This window comes from Schistocerca piceifrons, unplaced genomic scaffold (assembly GCF_021461385.2).
Source record: "Schistocerca piceifrons isolate TAMUIC-IGC-003096 unplaced genomic scaffold, iqSchPice1.1 HiC_scaffold_961, whole genome shotgun sequence".
Classification (NCBI taxonomy): Eukaryota; Metazoa; Arthropoda; class Insecta; order Orthoptera; family Acrididae; genus Schistocerca; species Schistocerca piceifrons.
In genome coordinates this window covers 1,512,501-1,522,500 of record NW_025729236.1, presented here as the reverse complement: position 1 = coordinate 1,522,500, position 10,000 = coordinate 1,512,501, and positions in this window count along the sequence as shown.

The window sequence follows — 10,000 nt, the reverse complement described above, 5'->3', positions numbered from 1 at the left end:
GTTGTGCCTTAACGTAACCCACGTTGTGCCTTAACGTAACCCACGTTGTGCCTTAACCTAACCCACGTTGTGCCTTAACCTAACCCACGTTGTCCCCTAACCTAACCCACGTTGTCCCCTAACCTAACCCACGTTGTCCCCTAACCTAACCCATGTTGTCCCCTAACCTAACCCATGTTGTCCCCTAACCTAACCCATGTTGTCCCCTAACCTAACCCATGTTGTCCCCTAACCTAACCCATGTTGTCCCCTAACCTAACCCATGTTGTCCCCTAACCTAACCCATGTTGTCCCCTAACCTAACCCATGTTGTGCCCTAACGTAACCCATGTTGTGCCCTAACGTAACCCATGTTGTGCCTTAACGTAACCCACGTTGTGCCTTAACGTAACCCACGTTGTGCCTTAACGTAACCCACGTTGTGCCTTAACGTAACCCACGTTGTGCCTTAACGTAACCCACGTTGTGCCTTAACGTCACCCACGTTGTGCCTTAACGTAACCCACGTTGTGCCTTAACGTAACCCACGTTGTGCCTTAACGTAACCCACGTTGTGCCTTAACGTAACCCACGTTGTGCCTTAACGTAACCCACGTTGTCCGCTAACGTAACCCACGTTGTCGCCTAAACCTGCTCTGTAATTGTTATACGACTCGTTCAATTAGTGTAGTGTTGCCCACCCGCAACCCTCGCAATATAGTTCGCTACTCGCACTGCCCGCTCCCCTGTGTATCGCTTCATGTTAAACACCTTGCAAGTCTTGCTGACTTTCCACATGCTCCTGCTGTACACTGTTATGTGGATGGCAGCAGGACGTACATGCCGCCCCCCCCCCCCCACCCCTCCCCACGTCCCCACCTTGCCCCCTGCCTTCGCAAGCTGGTTGGTGAGAAGTTTGCATGTTCAATGCCCTTCGCATGCGACGTACTCAGGCTACGTTGTGGTGCGGCCTGTGTCAACTGTCCGCTGATGTCGTACGCATAAACCACAATCTGTACTGCACATTCGTCCTTATGTACTGAATGATACATCGTGGCACATGTGTGACCGTACAACGACTGCGCCCAAAAACGGCGGACCATACAGTGCAAATATTGTGCACGCAGCTACGTGTCGTCTCCCTATGAGAGCTGGATTGCAGTGTGGTACGCCATAGAGACGTGTGGGAGGAACGGACGCCGTGGATGGCGATCAGCATGAGCTGTGTGTTGATGTATTCGGACCTAGTCGTCTCTCCTCAAACACCGTGATAGCATGGTGCACCGCGTTCCATATCTGCGACATGCTACAGAGGCCGGTTGACAGTCGTTCGAGCAATGGACATCGCATACGTACGGGGGCCACCTTCCACGTATTGTCTAGGCGTGCACATTTTGTTGCGTGTATGTGGGCAGACGTAGTGTGGCGTGACACCTGACACAGGCATGCAATAATCGTTGAAGTTGCTAATGGCGATGGACGCCTACGTTTGCTGGTGAAGTTACGCAAATGAAGAAATGGTAACCCGTTGTGGTGCGGTTGTTCTCGCTAGGGGTGAATCGGTGATGGCGACGATAGGTTGAGGTACTAACCGGTTGTTCCAGCGATACCCACCATGCCGATGAAACTGAACGGCATCTGGGTGTGAAGCGATACGCGGCGGTGGCTGGGTGGGACCGTCCCCGGCCGGTGAGGGGGCGCCTCCCGGCGTGCTGGCCGCGCGGTGCGTGGGCGCACGCGCTACAGCCGGCTGGTGGGGGCGGCCAGTGGCAGGCGCGCCGGCCGACGGACGCGGCAGGCGTCGCAGCTGCGCGCCGGCGCACCCTGCGCGCGGCGCCGTGCGGCCAAAGTAGGTCCTCGCGGGCCCGGTGCGAAGCGCGGTGGACATCTTCAGTGTGCTGGTCCGATTGAGGACTGTGTGCGTTGAGGATGCGCCGCCGCCCGGCGCTCGGCGCCGCGACGCCGTCTGCTGCTCGGTCGCCCCAGCGGTTCTCGCTGGTGGTTTGTATCGCAGCTGTGCGGATGTGTTGGCGCGTGCGCTGTGCTGGGAGAGTTCGCTTCGGCACCCAAGTGGGGCTTTTGTCCTTCTGTGGCGCTGGCGTTGGAGCTGCCGGTCACCGTAGGTGGCGCGTGTTGTCTCCCGCCGGCAATGCCACGACAGCACGCTCCCGGGCCTCTGTCGGCAGCGGCAAGCTCAGTTGGGAGCACGGGTGGTCGCACCGAAAGCGTCTACTCGCCTAACTCCGGGCGATTGCGCCTCTCTCGAACCCGACCAAGTACTTGGGACGGCGCTGCGCGCCGCCGGGACCTGAGAGGGTTTCGAGGTGTATTGTGCAGGGGAGCTCAGCCTCCTCCTGTTTGCAGAATGATTGAGCGGACGCTTGCGTGTTCGCGCGGGCCCCCGGGACACACTCCCGGGCGGCCGGCTGCTCAGCTCTAGTTGACGCAGCTCCCTGGTTGATCCTGCCAGTAGTCATATGCTTGTCTCAAAGATTAAGCCATGCATGTCTCAGTACAAGCCGCATTAAGGTGAAACCGCGAATGGCTCATTAAATCAGTTATGGTTCCTTAGATCGTACCCACGTTACTTGGATAACTGTGGTAATTCTAGAGCTAATACATGCAAACAGAGTGTCTGGCGTGAGGTCAGTCGCTTGACGCGCGTTTCGGCGCGGGCCCGCCCGTTGCCGGCGCGCCGTAAGGCACGGAGGCTCGCACTGGGGCGTATCGCTTTCCAGTCGGGCGTGCCGCGGCAGTCCTCACTCGGGGAAGTGAAGCGTCTCTTACAGCCTCTCCTTCCCAAGTAGCTCTTTCCGCCTTCCCGTGGTGCCAGACGTCAAGCTCGGCATTCTGCCTTGCGTCAAAAGGGAGAGCTGCGACCCAACCCGATGCGAAAGCGAAGGGTGCGTGGCACAGGGGGAGCTGTGTCGAGGGACCGAACACCAGTCCCTTTCTGTTCGCAGGGCACAGACCAGCAGGTGCTCTGCATGCCGGCGACCTCGTTCGTCGGCGCGGGATCGCGGCGCGAGTCGGCAAGGGTGCTTCGCCGCGCCCCTGGGTAACCGGGGCGTGTTCTGCCAAACCCAGGAGGTGGTGACATCGCCTGGGCTAGGTTAGATGGGCCCAGACCGCCGAACGACTGGGGGACCGACCCACCACCTGAGTAGGAGTGGGTCCTTGGCCTTCAGGTGGAAACTCGGGCTAGTAGGCGGCGAAGGGCGAGGGGTGCATCCGCCTCTCCGGAGTGCGGGGTGCACTTGCCGAGGAGCGTCGAGTGAAATCGTCGACGACGAGGCCTTCGACGGGGACCAGTGCGCTGGCAACGGCGCGCTGAACCCTGCAGCTCAGGAGTGCCCTTGACCTAGGGGCGAGGTCGGTGGGCGAGCTGCAACAGTCCCCCCCCATGCCAGAGGAGCCGGTCCGGGGCAAGAGACGGGCTCCCAACTTTTTTCACTCGTCAATAAATCATGGCTGACCAAGAGACGAGTGAGTCGAGTGTTATTTCGAGGTGTTCGACACTTACTGTTCCCACCCCTGAAGAGGGCCTGGGGCAGAACGCAGAGAACGTGACAGAATGGCATACTAAGATAAATCAATTGTTGGACACTAGTATCAAAAACGGTAAAATTAGTAACACAGCAGTACTCTCAATTAAGAAGGAGCTCGCCGCCTGGGCTATCGCTAGCGCGAAGCTCGAGGGACGACTCGAGGAATTGGAAAAGGAAAATGAACGACTACGGAAACAGCCCACCAAAACGTGGGCAGGAGTGGTCGCACAAGCGGCCACCAAAGCACAATCCACAAAAGAGACAATTGAAAAGGTATCCAAAAAGCCTGACACGGCTGTCTTCTTAAGACCCCTGCCAGGCCAGGATATCAAAAAAGTACAGGAATTATTTACAACTACCATAAATCCTGCAGCAGACAAAATAAAAATAAACAAGGTAAAGGCAACAAAAAACGTTGTTATAGTAGATGTTGCGACTGAAGAGGACAGGGACAAAATATTAAAACATGAAAAACTCAAAAAGGTTGTCAAGTGTGAACCGCCCAAAAAGCGGAATCCCTTAGTAATCCTATACGACGTACCCACTGCAATAAATGAAAACGACATCTATGAGACAATAAATCAACAAAATTTTGAGAACATGAGTCTGGACGATTTCAAAAAAGAGTTCAAATTACGATTTAGAACTGGACCCAGAGAGCGCGATGTTGTACACCATGTAGCTGAAGTTTCGGGGAATATGTGGCGTAAGCTCACTACTATGGGCAGAATCTACATGGGGTTCCACTCGATAAACGTTAGGGACTACCTTGTAGTTCCCCGGTGTCATAATTGTGGAGACCTCGATCATGTTCACAAACACTGTGAGCGAAAGCCGGCTTGCTCCAGGTGTGGTGCAGAAGATCACACCAGGAAAACGTGTGGCAAAACAGGGATATGTATCCCTTGTACAAGACGAGGAAAAAAGAACTGTAATGCCACGGGAAGAAATTGCCCCACATATAGGTTATTAGAACAGAGACTTATCTCGAGAACTGATTATGGCTGAGTCCATATCAGGCGGCAGGAAGCCTAAGAGGAAGTCTCCGAGTAAAAGGGCGAGGGATGCACTAAGGGCCAGCAGATTTAGGGAGTTCTTACAAGGAGTTACCAATATCCGAATCATGAAAGTAGACACGAAAGATGCTGGTGTACAAACGGACCCCTGTGGTTACATTGGTGCTTCCTCTCCCCCAAGACGGGGACTAGGGTCGCTTAAAGAGCTAGAACGACCAAAAGGGCATCCTGTGGCAAAACCACAGACGAACGTACCAGAGAAACAAGACATACAAGTCAATGTAATAGACAGTACATTTTCCTCTACCAACTCTGGTATACAAAAAGGTTTGGGCGTAGATCCCAAAAGGGTATACCCCAACCTAGAACACGCACTACAATTAGCACGCCTGGAGGAGCCGGCGGTCCTCACCACAGCCCTGAGGCATGTGGTACGTGTCGGTCATGAATACGGCAGAGACGTCACCTTCTCGGTGATGGAGGCTGTCGACAGAATACAGCTGAAGACAATGAATCTCCCCACCGACTTTGGAGCCCTGCGTGACCTGATCAAAAAAGTATTTGACAGACGAAATGAGAAATTTGATCTAGATGAACTCTACAGTCAATCTGTCATAACAAATGGAAGAATAGCCCACGACTGGAATAGGAACTGGCCCGAATCACATATAAGAACATATTATGCACGAGACCCATTTAAACGTAGGACAGATTAACTCACATAACAGCAAATTAGTCATGCAGGAACTCCGCAGAGTCGTGGAGGAGAGGAGTCTGGATGTGCTCTGTTTGCAGGAACCATACTCCCTGGCTGGGCGAATCCCATTTGCGGCAGCAAGTTGGCAGGTCATTCACAGTGGAGCAGAACCCAGAGCAGCTATAATGATCATCAACAAAGCGCTAAGAGCCACAGTTCTCTCCCAGTTTTCCGACGATCACTGCAACGTCGTGGAACTACAAACACCAGCTGGAGTACTATACATCATAAACATGTACTTCCAGTACGGCCGGACAATAGATGAATTCCTTGACAAGCTTACGCAAGTAACCACGGCGTTGCGGGGACGTCGATGTGTTATTACAGCAGACATAAATGCCAAGTCCCCCCTGTGGTTCAGCGGCACACGAGATGACCGAGGAGAAAAGGCTGAAGAGACCATCATGGCGCTACAGCTAATGGTCGCCAATAAGCAAGGAAACCCGCCCACCTACGCAGGAGGTGGGGGCGAGGGCACCAACATTGACGTTACATTGGTCACGCCCAATCTCGCCACCAAAGTAACAAACTGGATGGTCTGGGACCAGGTAACAACCAGTGACCACAATCTTATCACATTCTCATTGGGAGACGAAGAATGCCGCTGGGACATGGGGTGGGAGACACAGCTAAACTACAACAGAGCTGACTGGGATCGCCTGGCAAGGGAGTGTGAAATACCGACATTGCCCGACGGTGACGAAAATGTCGAGGGATACGCAGAGGAGCTGGTGAAAGCAGTCGTAAGGGCGGTAAAGGCCGCTGTACCAACCAGGAGGAGAGCCGTAGCGGCCTCTCCGTCACCATGGTCAACCGAGCTGGGACAGATGCGCCAGTCTGTCAGGAGGGCCAGGAGGTACTACCAGCGAAGTGTCGTCTGGGAAGAAAAGCAACGTTGGCTGCTGAGATATAGAGAGGCCAAGGAGCACTTCCAGCAAGAGCTCAAAGCCGTGAGGCTACAGAGCTGGGAAAAGTATGTACAAACGCAACTAGCTACAGACCCATGGGGTGTACCATATAAGTTGGTGCGGGAAAAGATCAGGTCACCCATGGTGTTGTCCACCGTCAGGGATCAGGGCAGGATGACGGAAACCTGGCAGGAGACTGCTGAGGTCCTCCTCCGTGTCCTGCTGCCTGACGATGGCGAAAATGAGGACTCTGAGGCACAGCAGCAGATTCGGAGACAAGATCTAGAGGAATACCGAAACAACAATATGGTATATCCCTTCTCCGAGGAAGAAGTAGCTACACAAATAAAAGCCCTTAAAAGAGGCAAGGCTCCAGGCCCAGACGGCATCACCGCGGAGGTGGTGCAATTCCTGGCTCCCCAATTGGTGGCACCTCTCACAAAGTTGTACAACGAGTGTCTGCGGCTCGGGAAATTCCCCCAAATATGGAAAAGGGCTACAGTTGTAATAATCAAGAAAAGTCGAGACAAAGATCCACGAGAACCCAAATCCTACAGGCCCATATGTCTATTAGACACACTGGGGAAACTTTTTGAGAGGTTGCTGGCAGACAGACTGGCAGCACATCGAGTGTTGTGCGGGATGAGTAACAGACAATTCGGTTTCAGGACAGGGAGATCGGCGTCTGACGCCATCGCCCTGGCTGCTGAGGTCTGCGCCTCTACCCCGCACAAATACGTGGTCGGCATCATGGTGGATATCAGTGGCGCCTTTGACAGCCTGTGGTGGCCCTCGCTCTTCTCTCGATTGCGAGAGAAGGAGTGCCCTGCGTCGCTATATGGCTGTCTCAGGAGCTATTGTGAGAATAGGGAGGTCTGGCTATCGTCCCCTAGCGGAAGAGTAAGCAAAAAGATCACCAAGGGGTGTCCACAGGGGTCAGTCCTGGGGCCACTCTTTTGGGATGTTAATATGGAACCTCTTTTGGACAACCTTCAGAACAGCGACGATGTGCTAGAGGGCATAGCCTACGCGGACGACCTCCTCCTGCTGGTTGGTGGCCGTAGCCGCGAAGACTTAGAGCCGAAAATTGAAAGGGCTATAACAATCCTAAGTACATGGTGCCACCTGTCCAAAATGAAGATTTCTCCAACAAAATCTACATATCTACTCTTAAAAGGACAACTAGTTAGAAATCCAACTGTGAGGATAGACGGCTCACCAGTTCTTCGACGCCATGAAGCGCGATACCTGGGCGTAGTCGTCGATGAGAGGTGGACATATACATCACACATAGATACCGTTACACAAAAATCCTTGGAAACATTAAATCATCTCATTGCAATTGGACACAAGCGATTTCACCTACCACCAGAACTAATCAAATTATATCATAATAGCATATTGACTTCAATTGTAGGATATGGATCAGGAATCTGGGCCCACAGACTCACGAGGGTTATGCCTGCCATGGCTGTGAGAAGAGTGCAGCGGAGCATGTTACTAAGATCAGTGGGAGCATACAGAACTACACCTGGAGGAGCCCTAACAGTACTGATGGGGCTCTGCCCGCTCGACATTAAAATCCGGGAGCAGGCAGCATGGTACTGGATAAAAAAGGGAAACAGGGACAAAGTAGTTGAATTGATGGGGATATACGTGGGGAACAAAATTGAAATCAAACGAAGGGGGGAAGAACTTTGGCAAGAACAATGGGATAAAGAGGAAACCGGTCGGCGAACACATGAACTGCTGCCCAATATTAGGGAAAGGTTACAACTAAAGCACTTCACACCATCACGAGGACTGCTGCACTTCCTCACAGGTCATGGACCCTACCCGGCATATCTATGCCGGTTTGGGAAACAGGCGACACCAGCGTGTGACTGTGGGGCCACACCAGGCACCCCGGAACACGTGGTGTATGAGTGCCACCTCTTCGACGATGTAGCCGCGCAACTTCGTCAGCAATTACCAAATCACGACACGTATCACCTGCTCAGGCATGAGGACCACTTTACAATCTTGAATAAATTATCTAACGAAATATCACTCAAAGTGATAAGGGACTATTTAAGGAACAACAATTAAGACCTAACTATTCCCAAATTAGACTCTGCGCATTCTAACCTGTTCCGCCGAGGCGAGGACCTGGCCAGCCGCTTTACGGCTGGAATCCGCCATGCCTGGGATTAGGAGGTAGGGTGCGCCCAACTACCGATTGAGACACTCACCAACTTCGACACTAGGTTAAGATAGAGTAGACGTAGGATAAGCTAGGATAGAAACCATTAGTATAGTACTGCAGCGTATTGAAACTCCGGCCAGCCTGGTGCCAGGGGCACGTTCACCGGGATTAGCTCGGTGAACAAGGCCAACAATGTAGGTTTATACTATTCTGGCACAAATGTAAACGCTGCAGGTAGAAGTAGCTTAGCATAAGTAGAATATAACAATGTAGGAAAATAGACAGAAGTGCCCATAGTGTGAGCAACAGAAAAGTAACAAATTGTGTTAGCTGTAGTACTAATATAAAATACAAATGTATCAAATAGGACCCACTAATTGTATAAGGTGGTGGGTTGTTTGTATGATATAAGAATATTGAGAATAAAGATTTTTTTTTTTTTTTTTTTTTTTTAAAAAAAAAAAAAAAAAAAAAAAAAAAAAAAAAAAAAAAAAAAAAAAAAACAGAGTCCCGACCAGAGATGGAAGGGACGCTTTTATTAGATCAAAACCAATCGGTCGGCTCGTCCGGTCCGTTTGCCTTGGTGACTCTGAATAACTTTGGGCTGATCGCACGGTCCTCGTACCGGCGACGCATCTTTCAAATGTCTGCCTTATCAACTGTCGATGGTAGGTTCTGCGCCTACCATGGTTGTAACGGGTAACGGGGAATCAGGGTTCGATTCCGGAGAGGGAGCCTGAGAAACGGCTACCACATCCAAGGAAGGCAGCAGGCGCGCAAATTACCCACTCCCGGCACGGGGAGGTAGTGACGAAAAATAACGATACGGGACTCATCCGAGGCCCCGTAATCGGAATGAGTACACTTTAAATCCTTTAACGAGTATCTATTGGAGGGCAAGTCTGGTGCCAGCAGCCGCGGTAATTCCAGCTCCAATAGCGTATATTAAAGTTGTTGCGGTTAAAAAGCTCGTAGTTGGATTTGTGTCCCACGCTGTTGGTTCACCGCCCGTCGGTGTTTAACTGGCATGTATCGTGGGACGTCCTGCCGGTGGGGCGAGCCGAAGGCGTGCGACCGCCCCGTGCGTGCTCGTGCGTCCCGAGGCGGACCCCGTTGAAATCCTACCAGGGTGCTCTTTATTGAGTGTCTCGGTGGGCCGGCACGTTTACTTTGAACAAATTAGAGTGCTTAAAGCAGGCAAGCCCGCCTGAATACTGTGTGCATGGAATAATGGAATAGGACCTCGGTTCTATTTTGTTGGTTTTCGGAACCCGAGGTAATGATTAATAGGGACAGGCGGGGGCATTCGTATTGCGACGTTAGAGGTGAAATTCTTGGATCGTCGCAAGACGAACAGAAGCGAAAGCATTTGCCAAGTATGTTTTCATTAATCAAGAACGAAAGTTAGAGGTTCGAAGGCGATCAGATACCGCCCTAGTTCTAACCATAAACGATGCCAGCCAGCGATCCGCCGCAGTTCCTCCGATGACTCGGCGGGCAGCCTCCGGGAAACCAAAGCTTTTGGGTTCCGGGGGAAGTATGGTTGCAAAGCTGAAACTTAAAGGAATTGACGGAAGGGCACCACCAGGAGTGGAGCCTGCGGCTTA